The sequence below is a fragment of the Impatiens glandulifera genome, chromosome 7 (assembly GCF_907164915.1).
Source record: "Impatiens glandulifera chromosome 7, dImpGla2.1, whole genome shotgun sequence".
NCBI lineage: Eukaryota > Viridiplantae > Streptophyta > Magnoliopsida > Ericales > Balsaminaceae > Impatiens > Impatiens glandulifera.
In genome coordinates, this window is record NC_061868.1 from 28,153 (window position 1) to 45,556 (window position 17,404).

At 28.8% G+C, this 17,404-nt stretch overlaps 1 pseudogene; it reads right to left on the minus strand.

Moving 5' to 3' along the window:
- Positions 1 to 16: 16 nt before the first annotated feature.
- Positions 17 to 4,727, minus strand: LOC124910538 (annotated as a pseudogene).
- Positions 4,728 to 17,404: the final 12,677 nt, after the last annotated feature.

A 17,404-nucleotide genomic window follows, 5' to 3' on the forward strand; every position in this document is an offset into this window, starting at 1 on the left:
ACATGGAAATAAGAACAAAAGAATAATCTCTTCTCACCAAAAATTCCGAATTGGACAACCATCAGATAGATAATAAAGTTATTTATTAAAGGTACTCAAAAGAAAAATATGCTTCCTGATTTGCTTGTGCTTTCCATACCTATAAATAATGGACATCAACTTATAAGAGAACCTCATCACAAAACAACTAGGACAATTGTATCTTTTAAGCAGCAATAAGACTACAGTAATTGCAAAATTAAGGGCTAGGCAACAAAGTTCCTGATGTTTCTTCACAAACTTGTATCCCTTTGATAAGCATTGAATTGGAATTAGTCTTAAACCTAAACTGAATCAATACATGAATTAGATGAAGAACATCAAATTGAACAATGAATTGAGTTTGAGATGAGAAGAACGCTTAGCAAGTTAAGAGCAATTTAAGAATGAGGTGAGACGAGAGAAATCCTAGATCATAGATAGAAAATTCACTAAACAATTCCCTAGCTAACTTTAGACACTATAATGCCTTATTTATACTGATGGCCTAGTAACGGAATTAACTGCTTAGCCGCAAACCCCTCTCGTATCATTACTACTTCTTCAAATCTTCCTTGTCCTCAAGAAATGTTCTTACTTCTTCAAATCTTCCTTTCCCTCAAGAAATGTATAACAAAGATGCACTTTTATTCTCAAAAACAAAATCAAACCATAAGATAACCCATTATGTGATGTTATAGGAGGAGAGAAAAGTACCTCTTGTTGGAGAATTCTATCTATCCATTCCTTCAGTCTGTCCACTTTTGTCTTAATCCAAACTTTAACAAAATTGGCTATAACAGATTCAACTTCATAAGAAGGCATCGTCCAAATTTCTGCCTTGCCGCCATCATCACTGTCCACAGAATCTTCAACTGCAGTATTAACAAGCTCTTCCTCCAACTTATCTGCAGCTCTCAATATTTGTACAGCATCTGGTGTCAACTCCCTTATTCCCAAAACAAATTGTTTTAGTTCATTACCATAGCATGCATGGAGGGTCGCTACAGCTACGCCTGCGGCCAATGGGTGCCATCTCTTCAGTATTGGACTGAATACCTCCTTCTCATTAGCAGCCAGCTCACCTACGTCCATAGCAAGTATGGCAAGGACAGGAACTGGATTTGGCTGATTTCGAGATGCTTTCCAGCTTGAATCTTCCTTCTCCATTCTCTACATTCAGTAAGACCAAATGTTTTCTCAGCAACAACACCACCATTAAACTAAACTGTCGTGTTAACTTAAATCTGCAAGCTCAAAGTTTTGATAACATTATATATAGTGTTTATAATGTTTATATAGATATATGTAATCTATATAAATACATATATAGAAATATATAGATATATGTATCTATATAAATACATATATAGAAATATATATCTATATGTATATATGTATGTTGTAAATGAGGCAAGAGCATATATTTGTCACAAATGTATGGGATTCACAGCATTATAGTTCAAACATTTTTGCTAAGATAAAACATCAAAAAGAGTAATAAAAGATTTAACTGATGTCTTCAATGGAAACTTCAAATAGATCATTTAAAAAGAGGCGGAATTTTCAGCACTAAGTTGACTCAGTGTCAGACCTGGTTCAAAAGTAGGATGTCTTCAATACTGTAAAATCATTTGCTAAACAAATTAAAGAAATATTTATGAAGAAAAGTGATATCATCTATGAATATTTCCAAACAAGAAGTCTAACATATATAATTCTGAAACTAGGACAATAAGAAAAGTCACAATAAAAATTTAAGTTTGACAGTTCAAATATACTAACACCATGACGAAACCAATGGTCCAATTAATTAAGATTGTTCTTTTTTTAAGAGCGGGATTTATGCCCTGATAGAGGTAGCACAACATCCCACTGTCAAGACCCTCCCACTTCAATCAAAGTGCTTTCTTTAAAAATCAAACTTGAAACCTCAACCGCTGAAGTCCAAATTCTTTCCACTTGAACCACCATGAATGGGGTTAATTTAAGATTTTCTAATTCACGTGAAATATGAAACTAAGTCAAACATCTGCTTCTGCCTCATCTATGGAAAATCCAGGGAGAGAAAGCAACAGAACCCTGATCAATGATGCCATGAAAATATTTGGGTGTTCCCAAGGTTCTTGGCGCTAGAGTCAGATTTCTCTAGCCAGACATAGGTGGTCATGTTGTCCATTTCTTTATTCTATTAACAGAAGATAATCAATATAATAATTTCCTTTCTATCAAGAAAAATCAGAACTTCAGAATTTAGTTTTCACAGATTCTATGTTAAACTATCAAGTTGGTTTCCTTTGGCTTCTTCCTAGTCACTCTTCCGCATCACCTCTTAAAGGACAAGATAAACAAATGACTCAAATAGATGCAACCAATGAACTTCTAATCTCATATAAAGACCATTTTTTTTTAAAAAAATCCAACAACCCACACCAATTAACCATCCATTTACACAAGACAAGAAGAAACATAAATTTTCAAGTAATATCGGTGTAGCAGAAAATACAGATTCTGGCATGCTAGATATGCAACAAGACATTAACAGATTGAACTAGAGTCATCCCGTCTAGCTACTTTCACAAAGAAAGGAACTGAAACAAGTTGATCAGTGGGCTTGCCTGGGCAAATGCGGTGCGAATTGAAGACCTGATATAAGTGTCAACCCTATTGCGAGCCACATCAACTTCCCCTTTCCTCTTCCTCCTATATTCATTAGATATGTCTTCAACTAATATCTTAGCTGCTGATACACCAAGAGAAATTATGCATTCCATGGAGTCAATATTTCCTTTGTCAAAGGTGTCATGATATGCAAGAAGTCGTTTCTCTGACCACCCCAATATTGCACTCAAAGTAGAACTTAGCATCTCAGAATAAGCAGGGTCTTTGATTGTTTTAGAGTCTTTTGCGACTTCAGCTAGCTGATTATCAGCAGCATATAGCAGCGCATTTTCAACTTGTCCTGTCGCAACAAAACGGTTAAACAAAACCCATGAAAAACAAAGGTTACGGAGCATTTGATTCAATCCAATTATTCCCCAAGTATTCTTTATAAGTTCCAAGAGCTCATCGACCTCATCTATAATGGATGTTTCATCACTGGCATCAAAGCAAGCTTCAAGAAGAATCTCATAGAGCCACAGATTCAAAGGTAACCCATCCGTCCAATGACATGACTCAGCAAGACATTCATCCAACGACCTGCATGCAAGAGACATTATAGAACTGCGAAGGACTTGCATGGACTCATTGTTTCTACCAGTTTATATTGGCCTCTCCAAGGCCACATGAAGAATCTGCCTCAATCTCTGTGCAGCAATATTCGACTTCTCTACTGGCAGATGAGGATGTAATAGGAGTCCGGCCTCCAGCATTTCTATGTTTCTCTTTTTCCATATATCATATTCTTCTTGATCAGTGAAATCTGATAATTTGAACTGCTGCAATAACTCTAGTGGAAGAACCATTGACTCAACCCGCCTTCCAACCTGCACCAGTAAAAGGATAAAATCTCATAAATACATAAAAAAAAGGTTGGGATATTATTACACCTAGCCACATCAAACATTTGATACACAATAATATATCCCTGATAGGTTGCAAATGGCTGAGATAAATGGAGACGTATCACTAAGGCAGATAGCCTTCACAAGGTAAAAACCATTGTTGAGTTAAGATGTACCAATAAGGATGAGAGATGTTCAGAGAGAACTTTCTAGAGAAACGTCAGATTCAGATCATAGAAGATGAGACACTTGAATCCACTGCTTGCAGACAAACAAGGTTAGAAAATATATCAGTTGATATTCATCTATTACAACAACACAGCATTGGTTAAAATAAAAATATTAGTAATGATACAAGAATCCCAAAATAAACAGATGGTTACTGTCGAATAAAAAATATTTAATAGTGAGAACCAGCAATAAAATTCAAAAGGGGGACACAAATACTAGAATTAGCTAAAAAGATGATCAATTGATGTACATATAATCTCAAATGATCAGAATTAATTTCCGGTCATGATTATTGGCTTAAATTTCATTAAAGATTAACTAACAGTTTTTTTAGTTGGAGAAAGTTGAATCAATACAAAAATTGAAAAGTAACAGACAGATAATCCATATATCAAAATAATTGATAAAGAGGTTAGAACAATTGGTAAAATATAACAGACCAAATTCGTGCAAGAAAGTAGTTCTCCAACACCATTAGCAATTACAAAATTGACTTACAAAAAGAAAAGTAAGCATAAACTCAAACCAGAAATGAAAAAACATAAGATTTTCTCAACCATTATATGAGGAATTAGCAAATACCTTTAACCCCCCAAACAAATAATACACAAAAGTAACAACCTTTCAAAAACACGTACAAAGCGAGAGCAGTATGTAAGGTATATTCAATGTAAAATATTCAATACTTGTAAGAGAAAACTAAAATTAGTATAATCATTGATCAATGGCTTGAACATAATTTAAAATGTCATATAAGCACACAGCTTCAATTAATATTACTGGATTCAAACCTCTCGCTCATTTGGAACCAGTCCAAATAAATAGTTATCCCAATTCAGGCAGGTATATCACCTGACCAGCAGCAATCCTCAACAGGCCTCTCTTAATTCTCGAATCTGTAATTTCCGAAACCCTCATCTGAACTCTCATTAATTCACCTACAGTCACAGGCCTCTCTTAAGAAGAGTGAACTTCCTTCACTCTTCTTCGGACTGGATCGGAGACCGAACGCTTTCTTGACCTTACTAGCAGCAGCCGAAGTGAGAGATCTCTGCATTGAAGGGGATGGCGAAGGGGAACGATCAGAATTGATGGAATTGGTGGGGATGTAAGTAAGAGGTTTTCCAGTGGAAGTCCGGCAAGAAGCTACGAAGATCTCGTAAGCAGTTTCGCGGAGTTGGGTGGAGGAAAGTGTCGGTGTTAGGCCTCCAAATGGGGAAGGGAGGGCTGTGGCAGCGGTAGCGGATGCAGAGCCTGAATCATAGTGGAAGCTACCGGCTGCAGGCATGGTACTCTCTCTTCGATTGGCCAAGTGATCTCTCTCTCTCTCTCTGAACATAGAAGACATTGGCACTTGGCAGTGAACGAAGAAACAGGAACCGAGGACCATAGAGTCGAAAACACACATAAATGCTTCTTAAGTTAACGTTGGTTATTTGAATTATTTTTATTGGGAAAGTCTAATGGGAATTTGAGGAAATGACCCTCAACAAGGGTCTTATTACCTACCTATGGTGCGGTCTATAATTTTAATAGTACTGGTGACCCTTTTTTTTTTGACGAAAATGTTCCTATTGCGTCACGCATCCTCAGGTTGCGTGACGCGATGCGTGACGCAATTTTTTATTTTTTAAAAAATTTTAATTATGAAATATTTTGGACGAAAATGCCTCAGTTGCGTCACGTGTTACGCAATCGCGTCACGCAACTCCAGTTGCATCACGCAATCGCGTCACGCAACTCCAGTTGCGTCACGCAACCCCAGGTGCGTCACGCAAACCGCGAGACGAAAAAAAAATCGGTTGCGTCGTAACGTTGCGTTAGGGTATAATTGTTATTAAAAAAAAAAGGGTCACTAGCGCTATTAAAATTATGGGCCCGCACCATATATGTAATAAGGCCCCTCTTCAGGGTCATTTCCTCCAATTCTGTATCAAAGGATTTGTTGGATTTTGTATAAAAATATTTGATGAAAATTGATTTTTTAATGGGTTGCATTATTATATTATTATTTTATATTTAAAATTTAAATTTATAGAAATAATATATAAATATTTTTATTATTATAATGGATGAAATTAATAATTTAATAGCTAAAAGTTTTTTCTAGTTTTGCCCTTTTTTTAGTTAATATTTAATTTTGTCAGTGAGAAACCAAAACGATTGAGTTCTTCTTATTTGTTTTCTAATATTTTTATTTTAAATTTTTACTTGTTATTATTTATTTTTTTAAAAAGGTCAAAACTTTAAATTTTCTCACAATTTCAATAGAAAATATAATTATTAACTTTAAGTATTTTCTCTCTTGAAAGAATAAAGTTAAAACGTAGTTAGTATGTTTCCTAATTCAGATTAAAAGGGTGACCAATTTATCTGATTAATTTGTTAAAATTAAATGTAAATCAATTAATTTAATTTAATTTAAAATCCATATTAGATAGAATGGGATGGATGTTGACCCAAACTAATGAAATTCAAATTATTTTGGTTCTAACTAATGAATATAAAAAGGTAACCAAATTCTAATAAACTTTTTATCGTGGGAATGTTAAAACATATTTTGTATTTTAATTATAATAAGAAAGATAATGTATACATAACTTTTATAATTATTAATCAAATTATATTATACTAAGTAAATTATAAATTATTTGTAATTAGATAACAATATTATAAAAAAAAAAACTACTTACGTAATTTAATTAAAAAAATCCCAAAGTGAAAAACCTACACGAATTTAGTATTAAGGCAAAACAAACATTTACTTTAACAAACAGAAATGACAAAAATAAAAATTCCACACACGAAATAAATGAAAATGAGTACAACAATAAAAAAAAGAACATCCGAACTACCAAGCAACCATGAGTTTTCATCTCGCATTGAAATCGCAAAGATGGGTGGGTGACTTTCAATATTATAATCGATGCTCAAATTGACATAAACTCCAATTATGCTTATTCTTGGGTATTATCCTCCAAGTACGGATGAGGGATTTTTGTAATAAAAATAATGCTTCTCCAAACTTTATCAACATCGCATTGTTGGAATTTGTAGGGTCACTAGTATAATAAATAATTGTGCAAATGTCATATTTAATATAAGTCAAAATAATGTGATTTAATGTGATTAGGTTTATGGTTTATGAGTGTATTTGTCATGAATATAAAGTGAGGATACCCAAGTGACATTTCTAATTTTATGAATGGGCTGAATTAGAAATAACCTAACTATATCCCCATTTGAAGTACGGTCAATTCTCTTTTGCGTAATAACAGAGAGAGAAATATATTGACATACTAATATGGAAGAACCATTTCATATAAACATATAAAGGAAAGTCTAAAGAAAGAGATTAAAGAATCATTCAATCAATGCAAAGTCTAAGAAAAATAAGATTCATGATAATGCAAAGTCTAAGAAAAATAAGATTCATGATTTAAGGTACGCTTCCGCCGTCATTAAGATTTTAATTTCTCACACATTAAATTAAGATCTAATTAAGATAATTATATATTAGTATCAGAGTCGTCCTAATTTATTATTGTGAGAATATATATATTATTCGGCATATGATATATGTCATAAGATATATTATGGATTTATGATCATTTCAAATAATATATATTGAAATATCAATATTATTAAGAATATATATATATATATTGATTTTGATAATATTATTAAAAATATATATTTTATATTTTAAATTTTAAATCGGATTATATATTATATATATATATATTATATAGATATATATATATATGTTTAGATTAGATTGTATGATGTATCATGAACATTAATGCGAAGAGATATTTGGATAATCAAATTTTCAAATGATCTTTTCAATTTTCAAATAATGTTATCAGATTATATATATTGGTTTTGATAATTTCAAACCATAATATTAGGAATATATATTGGTTTTTGTCTAGATTTAAAAAATTTAATCTAAAGGATATTCATATATTCTGAATTAAAAATAATTTTTATGAAGTCTATCATAAAAGATTGACGATAGATTAAGGGGATATTTGAATTCTCTATTATCATTATGTTAGAATTATCCTAATTAGATCCTAATTTAATGTGTGAGAAATTAAAATTTGAATGCGGCGAAGTCGTACCTTAATTAATCGCATGAATATTCTCTTTCCTTGTAATAGAAAAAGTTTTTAATCTTCTATTTCTTTAGACTTTCTTTGTGTGGAATGGTTCTTCCATTTGTTGAGTAAGTCAATAGGTTTCTCTCTCTGTTGATGGAAACGCAAACGAGAATCGACGTTACATCAAATGGGGACAATTACCATTACATATAACCAACAATAAGTTAGTTATTATGGTTTGACAATTTCTAATTTAGCCCCTTCATAAAATTAGAAATGCCACTTAGGTATCCTCACTTTATATTCATGACAAATACACTCATAAGCCATAAACTTAATTTCACATTAGATCACATTATTTTGGCTTATATTAAATATGACACATTCACAAATATTTATTATACAAGTGACCCTAAAAATTTTAACAATCTCCCACTGGGTCACGTATGTACAAAAAAATAAATGTATCAACCATAATGCGCCTGAAGTTTTATGTCATCTCAATCATATGTTGTATAAACAATTTTATCAATTAAACATATCAATATAGGATCAAAGAGCTCGTCGTTGTATTTAAGCACAACTAGACCCAACAATGATCACATAAATCAATACAATTAATTGACAAATCATATCATGAATGTGAGGAATGAAAATTCCATGCAAGGTGATCTTTTCATGTCAATTTTCAACTGGTCCTACTTGACTTTAGTGAGATCATACTTTAAACATAATTATACAAAGTGTAATGAACTGAATAATACTTAATTTCTGATCAGAATAAAAAACCTCATAAATATCTATAAAATAACTAAACTGAAAGACAACCAAACTACAAACTCCCACTGAAGTTAGAGATTATCGATCTCTACAACACTCATACGAGCAATATTCTCATGAAAGACATTAGATGATAAACCTATTGCCAATAGGTTCATAATCATAGAGTTTGTACATATATATTTTATAAAAATCTATCCACTTTGTATCATTTCTTTCATTAAATAAACTTGATGTCAAAATCACTTAATTTGATGCCTAGTAACATGTCATAAATTTCGCTGCAATAGTGGATGACGCCATAAGTGTTTGTTTGACACTTTTTCAAGAAACGATAAAACCAGTTAGCGAAAAATATTACCCGAAGTAGATTTCAAACTATTTTGGCATCCCGTAATATCGGAGTCAGAATACTCAATGATCTCAAGACTTTCTGACTTTCTATATGTGAGCATTTAATTCTTAGTTCTTTTCAAATATCTCGTAAGTATTGGCTACTTAATGTCAAACAAAATTTGTGACAAAAAAAATATCACCCATATATAAAACCATACATATACGTTTATTCCCACTGAACTTATGATACACAAATAATTAATTAAATTCACCTCAAAACCAAAAGAGAGAATTGTTATTTTGTGAAATTTATGGTATCACTAACGAGATGCTTCTTTAAGTCTATAGATGAATTTCTTTAATTTGCAAACCATATTAATTTGGTCTCTCGACACAAAATTTTCTCATTGCACCAAATTATTTTTCAATGTCTCCATTGAAAAACCCCTTAACATCTATTATGGTGAAGCTCTATATCAAAATATGCAACGAGTATCATAAATTGTCCTTAAAGAGTAATTCAATTAAACTGGATTGTCATAAAGACACTTGATTTTGAGGTTGTTGAGTTTGTACTTAATGAATTTGATCAATATTGTCTTGCTACTCTTGGTTTTTTAACATTATCATAATATCAATAAAATCCTTAACAATGTAAAAAACACTTGAGATATAAATCAAATATTCCACAATAAGAATTATTGATCTAAATCATTTTTAAAGACAAAATCATTTCTCCCTTAAACTCAATATCCTCAAAAACAATATTGCAGTCTCATCTTAAAAAAACTATCTTTAACTTGACATAATAAAAAAAATAAAAAATTATAGCCCTAATTGTTTAGGATATTCAATAAATTAGTTGCTCACAATTATAAACTTAAGTAACAACTAAATTCAAATAATGATTTATCCCATCTCAAAATACTTAATGCAACATTAATATCAAGTCTTTGGACAGTAATATTAATTGCTAATAGTATTTTGATGGAACGATCAAACATTAATAATAAGACATGTCAAATAATCGATTTATCTTTGGATGGATTAATTATTCACATAAATAAGATTTTATAATTATTACATATTTACCATTACAAGTATTTATGCAATTTCGTCAATTAATTATCAACCTTTGGGCCAAATAATATAATCACATGAATTACACAATACTACAATTCAAAATTTTCTTGAATTAATTTCAATAAACATTGTCACTTTGGTGATTATTTGTATCAATTAATACAATCCAAATAATGAACAATAATATTATTAATTTGAATTTAAATGTTATATTATTGTATAATCCAAATCAATAATATATGATTTTCCAAAAAAATCATATATTATACTAATTGTTTTTATTATGAATTACATGCATATAAATTGCATGCATATAAATTTCATTCATATATCTACACCCATATAATTTTCTCACATAATTAAATTAGGATGACTCTGATACCAATTGTTAGAATTATACTAATTAGATCCTAATTTAATGTGTGAGAAATTAAAATTTGAATGCGGCGAAGCCGTACCTTAATTAATCGCGTGAATCTTCTCTTTCCTTGTAATAGAAAAAGTCTTTAATCTTCTATTTCTTTAGACTTTCTTTGTGTGGAATGGTTCTTCCATTTGTTGAGTAAGTCAATAGGTTTCTCTCTCTGTTGATGGGGACGCAAAGGAGAATTGACGTTACATCAAATGGGGACCATTACCGTTACATATATCCAACAATAAGTTAGTTATTATGGTTTGACAATTTCTAATTTAGCCTCTTCATAAAATTAGAAATGCCACTTAGGTATTCTCACTTTATATTCATGACAAATACACCCATAAGCCATAAACTTAATTTCACATTAGATCACATTATTTTGGCTTATATTAAATATGACACATGCACAATTATTTATTATACAAGTGACCCTAAAAATTCCAACATATTAGTCTATCATAAAAGATTGACGATAGATTAAGGGGATATTTGAATTCTCTATCATCATTAGTCTATCATAAAAGATTGACGATAGATTAAGGGGATATTTGAATTCTCTATCATCATTAAGATAAGATCCCTAAAATAAATATTTGAATATTCTCTCATGATTCCGGGATTTCGGAATATATAGATATATTGATTGATTACAATATTTAAATTGAGGGATATTTTCTTTAATTTTGGGAAGTAGATATGATGAATAATATGGAATTATCTTTTTAAATTGAGAAATATTTCCTTTAATTTTGAGGAGTAGATGATATCTCATTGAATAATATGGAATTTCACGATTGATTTACATTATCTTTTTAAATTGAGGAAATTGAAGATGGAATTATTGTATCAGATTATACTGAGGAAATTGAAGATAGGATTATCGTTAAGGGTGTTCAATATTTGGTCTGAACCGAATATCCGACTGAATTTAAATTCACCGAATTCGAATTACATTTTCGGTTTTCGAGTCGAATTTTAAACCGATTCGAATTCAAATATGGTTTTCGGTTTGGTTTTCGAGTTTAGGTTTTAATTCGAAAACCAAACCGAAAACCGAATTCATTTTTATTATTTATTTTTATTATATATATTATATAACTTATTACATATTACATATTAAATTATTATGGGTCTCTAGATCCCTACATTAAATCTATAATCTCTCATTCATTTTCCCCTTTCTCTATCTGTCAACACATTTTAACCGCCATATATTGTCGTCGTCGACACTGTTTTATTTTCGTCGTTCAATTGTCGAATATATATTAGCGTTAGTCATTAAGCTAAGTTTACGTGATTTATATTTTTTTTATAATTTAAGTAGATAAGACATCTTTAACAACTTATTTATTTTGTTAACTTTAAAAAAAAATTATCTTATGGGTAGGTGATGTTCTATATTTGGTCTAAACCGAATATCCGACCGAATTCGAACCGAATTCGAATAAACTGAATTCAAATTTATTCAAATCAGTTTGGTTTTCGAATTTGCTTAAAAAAATAAAAATTTAAAGAACCCGAACCGAGAACTCGAATAACCCAAAAACCAAACCGATGAACACCCTTAATTATCATATCAGTTTATACGAAAGAAATGGAGATCTTTTTCCGTAATATATTTTGAAGATAATTAATTATTCTTATTTAAGTATAGTTAAAGGAGGAGTCGTTAATGGATTAATTATATATAATATATATTATAAATTTAAAGAGAATTAAGGAATAATTTTATTGTTAAGTATATATAAATCAATTTATAATAATATTTTTTTAATTATATCCTTTATTTAGGATTAAAAGATTAAGGTTAATGAATATTAATAAATTAATTAATAATTGAATTTAGGTCAAGAATATTTGAAATTTAGTCAAATAAATATTGAAGATTTATTATTTAATTTAATTAATATGAGATATTACAAATTTCAAATTCAAGAAATAAGATTTGGCCTACGATATAATTTTATTTTTTATAACAAAATAAATTACATGTTTCTTTGGAAAATCATATATTATTGATTTGGGTTATACAATAATATAAAATTTAAATTCATATTAATGATATTATTGTTCATTATTTGGATTGTATTGATTGATACAAATAATCACTAAAGTGACAATGTTTATTGAAATTAATTCAAGAAAATTTTGAATGGTAGTATTGTGTAATTCATGTGATTATATTATAAATTGGCCCAAAGACTGATAATTAATTGACAGAATTGCATTAATACTTGTGATGATGAATATGTAATAATTATAAAATCTTATTCATGTGAATAATTAATCCATCCAAAGATAGATTGATTATTTGACATGTCTTATTATTAATGTTTGATCATTACATCAAAATAATATTAGCAATTAATATTATTTTCCAAAGACTTCATATTAATGTTGCATTAAATATTTTGAGATGGGATAAATAATTATTTGAATTTAGTTGTTACTTATGTTTATAAATATGAGCAACTACTTTATTGAATATCCTAAATAATTAAGGGCTATAATTTTTTATGATGTCAAGTTAAAGATAATTTTTTTTTCTTCTTTTAGACGATACTGTAATATTTTTATTTTTGAGGATATTGAGTTTGAGGGGAGAAATGATTATGTCTTTAAAAATGATTTAGATCAATAATTTTTATTGTGGAAGATTTTATTTATATCTCAAGTGTTTTTGACATTGATAAGGATTTTATTGATATTGGTGACAATGTTCAAAAAATCAAAAATAACAAGATAGTATTGATCAAATTCATTAAGTACAAACTCAACAACCTCAAAATCAAGTGTCTTTATGACAATCCAGTTTAATTGAATTACTCTTTAAGGACAATTTATGGTACTCGTAGCATATTTTGATATGGAGCTTCATCAAAATAGATGTAAAGAGTTTTTCAATAGAGACATTGAAAAAAAATTGGTGCAATGAGAAAACTTTGTATCGAGAGACCAATGAATATGGTTTGCAATATAAAGACTTAAAGAAGTATCTCGTTAGTGATATCATAAATTTCACAAAATAAAAATTCTCTCTTTTGGTTTTGAGATGAATATAATTGATTATTTGTGTATCACAAGTTCAGTGGGAGTAAACATCTATTTATGTTTTCATATATGGGTGACATTTTATTTGTCACAAATTTTGATTGACATTAAGTAGCCAATATTTATAAGATATTTGAAAAGAATTAAGAATTAAATGCTCACATATATAAAGTCGGAAAGTCTTGAGATCATTGAGTGTTCTGAATCCGATCTTACAGGATGCCAAAATAGTATAAAATCCACTTCGGGTAATATTTTTGCTAGCTAGTTTTTGTCATTTCTTGAAGAAGTTTCAAACAAACACTTATGGCGTCATCCACTATTGTAGCGGAATTTGTGACATGTTATTAGGCATCAAATTAAGTAATATTGATATCAAATTTCTTGTTATGAAAAAAATGATACAAAGTGGATAGATTTCTATAAAATATTTATGTACAAACTTTGTGGTTATAAACTCATTGACAAGGAGTTTATCGCCTAATGTCTTTCATGAGAATATTGCTCGTATGAGTGTCACAGAGATCGACAATCTCTAACTTCAGTGGGAGTTTGTAGTTTGGTTGTCTTTCAGTTTAGTTATTTTATAGATATTCATGAAGTTTCTTATTCTGATCAAAAATTAAGTATTATTCAGTTCATTACACTTTGTATAATTATGTTTAAGGTATGATCTCACTAAAGTCAAGTAGGACTAGTTGAAAATTGACATGAAAAGATCACATTGCATGAAATTTTCATTTCTCACATTCATGATATGATTTGTCAATTAATTATATTGATTTATGTGATCATTGTTGGGTCTAGTTGTGCTTAAATACAACGACGAGCTCTTTGATCCTATAATGATATAATTAATTGATAAAATTGTTTATACAACTTATGATTGAGATGACATAAACTTTAGGCGTATTATGGTTGATACATTTATTTTTTGTACATACGTGACCCAGTGGGAGATTGTTGGAATTTTTAGGATCACTAGTATAATAAATAATTGTGCAAATGTCATATTTAATATAAGACAAAATAATGTGATCTAATGTGATTAAGTTTATGGCTTATGGGTGTATTTGTCATGAATATAAAGTGAGGATACCTAAGTGGCATATCTAATTTTATGAAGGAGTTGAATTAGAAATAACTTAACTATAATAACTAACTTAATGTTAGTTATATGTAACGGTAATGGTCCCCATTTGAAGTACGGTCAATTTTCCTTTGCGTCCCCATCAACAGAAATTGAAATCTATTAGCGTACTCATCAAATGGAAGAATCATTCCATATAAGGAAAGTCTAAAGAAAGAGATTAAAGAATCATTCAATCCATGCAAAGTCTAAGAAAGATAAGATTCATGATTTAAGGTACGCTTTCATCGCATTCAGCATTCATATTTAATTTCTCACACATTAAATTAGGATCTAATTAAGATATTTCTAACACGCATCTCACCTTAGAAAACACCCTTGAGTTTCGTTCCACCCAAACATGGTAAACAATATATGAAAAACAAAATTTTAACAAATTTGTATAGAATTAATTATTCTTCGCTTTTATAATAGCAACTTCCTTCATATCCATCCACTCTATAAGGAAGTTGGTGAGAGCCATGGACTTAGCAAATTTACATCACAAATCCAAGAAAAATGGAAGCACCCAAGTAAATGACTCAAAGTTTCCTCATTGTCATAACATAAAAGGCACTTTGAATCTGGGATGTTCATGAACCGTTTAAGCCTATCACGAGTAGGAAGTCTTTCCCGAAAGGCCAACCACATAATGAATTGGTGCCTTAGAATGATCTTGGGAGACCAAATAACATGAGACCATCGAACAATGTCTCCTTTGTTTTGAATAGTATCCCAAGCCAAACTTGCAACAAACTTTTCATCATGTTCAACCGTCCAACAATGAAAAACCCTACGATCATTAAATTGTGAGGCTTGAATAAATTTAAGAATTCTCATACCTAATGGGATTCACCTCTGAAGGGTATTCCATTCTCCATCTTTGATTTCACGTACTGTAGCAACTTGACAATTCTGCCTTATCTAAGTTCTTTCAAACTCCTCCTTAAGAACAATTGGTTTATGCTCAAATCAAGAATCGTGCCAAAATAAAGTTCCACAACCATCTCTCATTTGTATTTTGAATATCATCCTAACACTTTTCTTGAACTTTAGAATTTTATTAGTGACCAAACCATATCAATTTTAATCTCACAAATTTCACAAATTTTGGTATGTGTTTGAAAAATAAAAATGATAATAAACTACATTTGGATTGTTATTAATTTTTCTTTTAAGAAAAAAGATATAGGTATTCGACCGATTAAATATATGATCATTATAAATTATAGTAGGATATCCTTCATTGTAAGGGAAAAATATAAACGAAATCTATATATATCTAATAACGCTTAATTTAAAATGTTGGAGGTGTAATACACGCTCTCTCCACAATCATTAACAAATAAGGTAATTTCTCTTTCCTAATAATTATTTATCTTAATTATTTTCTCTCTCCAAATAATTATATATATAAATATATATAAATTTCTTTCCTAATATATATATATTTCTTTCCCTTAATTTAATTATTTAGTATTTTTTACTCTCTCTTACCATATAAATATTTATATTTTTTTCGCATTAATAATATAAAATATTTTTTTATCAATAATTTTATATTAAAATATATAATATTACATAACATATTTATTTTTATATTTAATAATAACAATATATATATATATATATATATAATAATAATAATGTTTAAAATCAACATGCACCACATTAATCAATCGTCATTAGATATATAATCACATTATCAAATATTTTATCTCTCCTCTCTCCTTCTCTTTATTTTATAATTTCTCTTTGCTAATAATTATTTATCTTAATTATTTTCTCTCTCCTAATATATATATATATAAGTTTTTTTTAATATATATATATATATATATATATATATATATATATATATTCTCCCTTAATTTAATTATTAAGTATTTTTTACTCTCTCTTACCATATAAATATTTATATTTTTTTCACTAATATTATAAAATATTTTTTTTATCAATAATGTTATATTAAAATATATAATATTATATAACATATTTATTTATATATATATATATAAATATAAAGCACCACATTAATCCATATATAATTCATATCATTAAATATTTTCTCACTCCTCTCTCTTTCTCTTCATTTCTTAATTAAATTTTAGTTTTCCATTATTATATATATTATATATAATATATATATTTCATTATAAAATATTATCTAAAACATTATCTATATTAATATTAATTCAAGATATAAAAAAAAAAATTGGTTATAAATGAATCTAACTTCATAATTTTTATATTTATTTTATTTATATATAAATATAAACAATTTTTTTTATATTTTTATAAATGCACCTACATTCATAATTTTATATTTATTGGTTACCTTATATATATATATATATTATATTAGTTTTCATCATTAATTTTATATAAATACATTTTATCTTTTATCATAAATTTTTTCACTCATCATATATATAATAATATAAATAATTTTTATGTTAATATAAAAATTAACTAATTAGTAATAAATATTAAATACAAAATATATATGCATACACAAAATAATAAAATTATTTCAACAATCATAAGTGGTCTAACGGTTTAAATGTTCATATTTCATGCGGAAGATCAGGGTTCGAATCCCAGAACATGCAAAATTTTAAACAAATTATAGGCATATGAAAGTGTGATGTTGGAATTAGTGGTTGGATTGTCGAGCATTTAAATGTATGAGGTCACGAGATGGAGGTTGGGTGGTCGGTGGTTTGTCGAGTATGATATTGGAAAT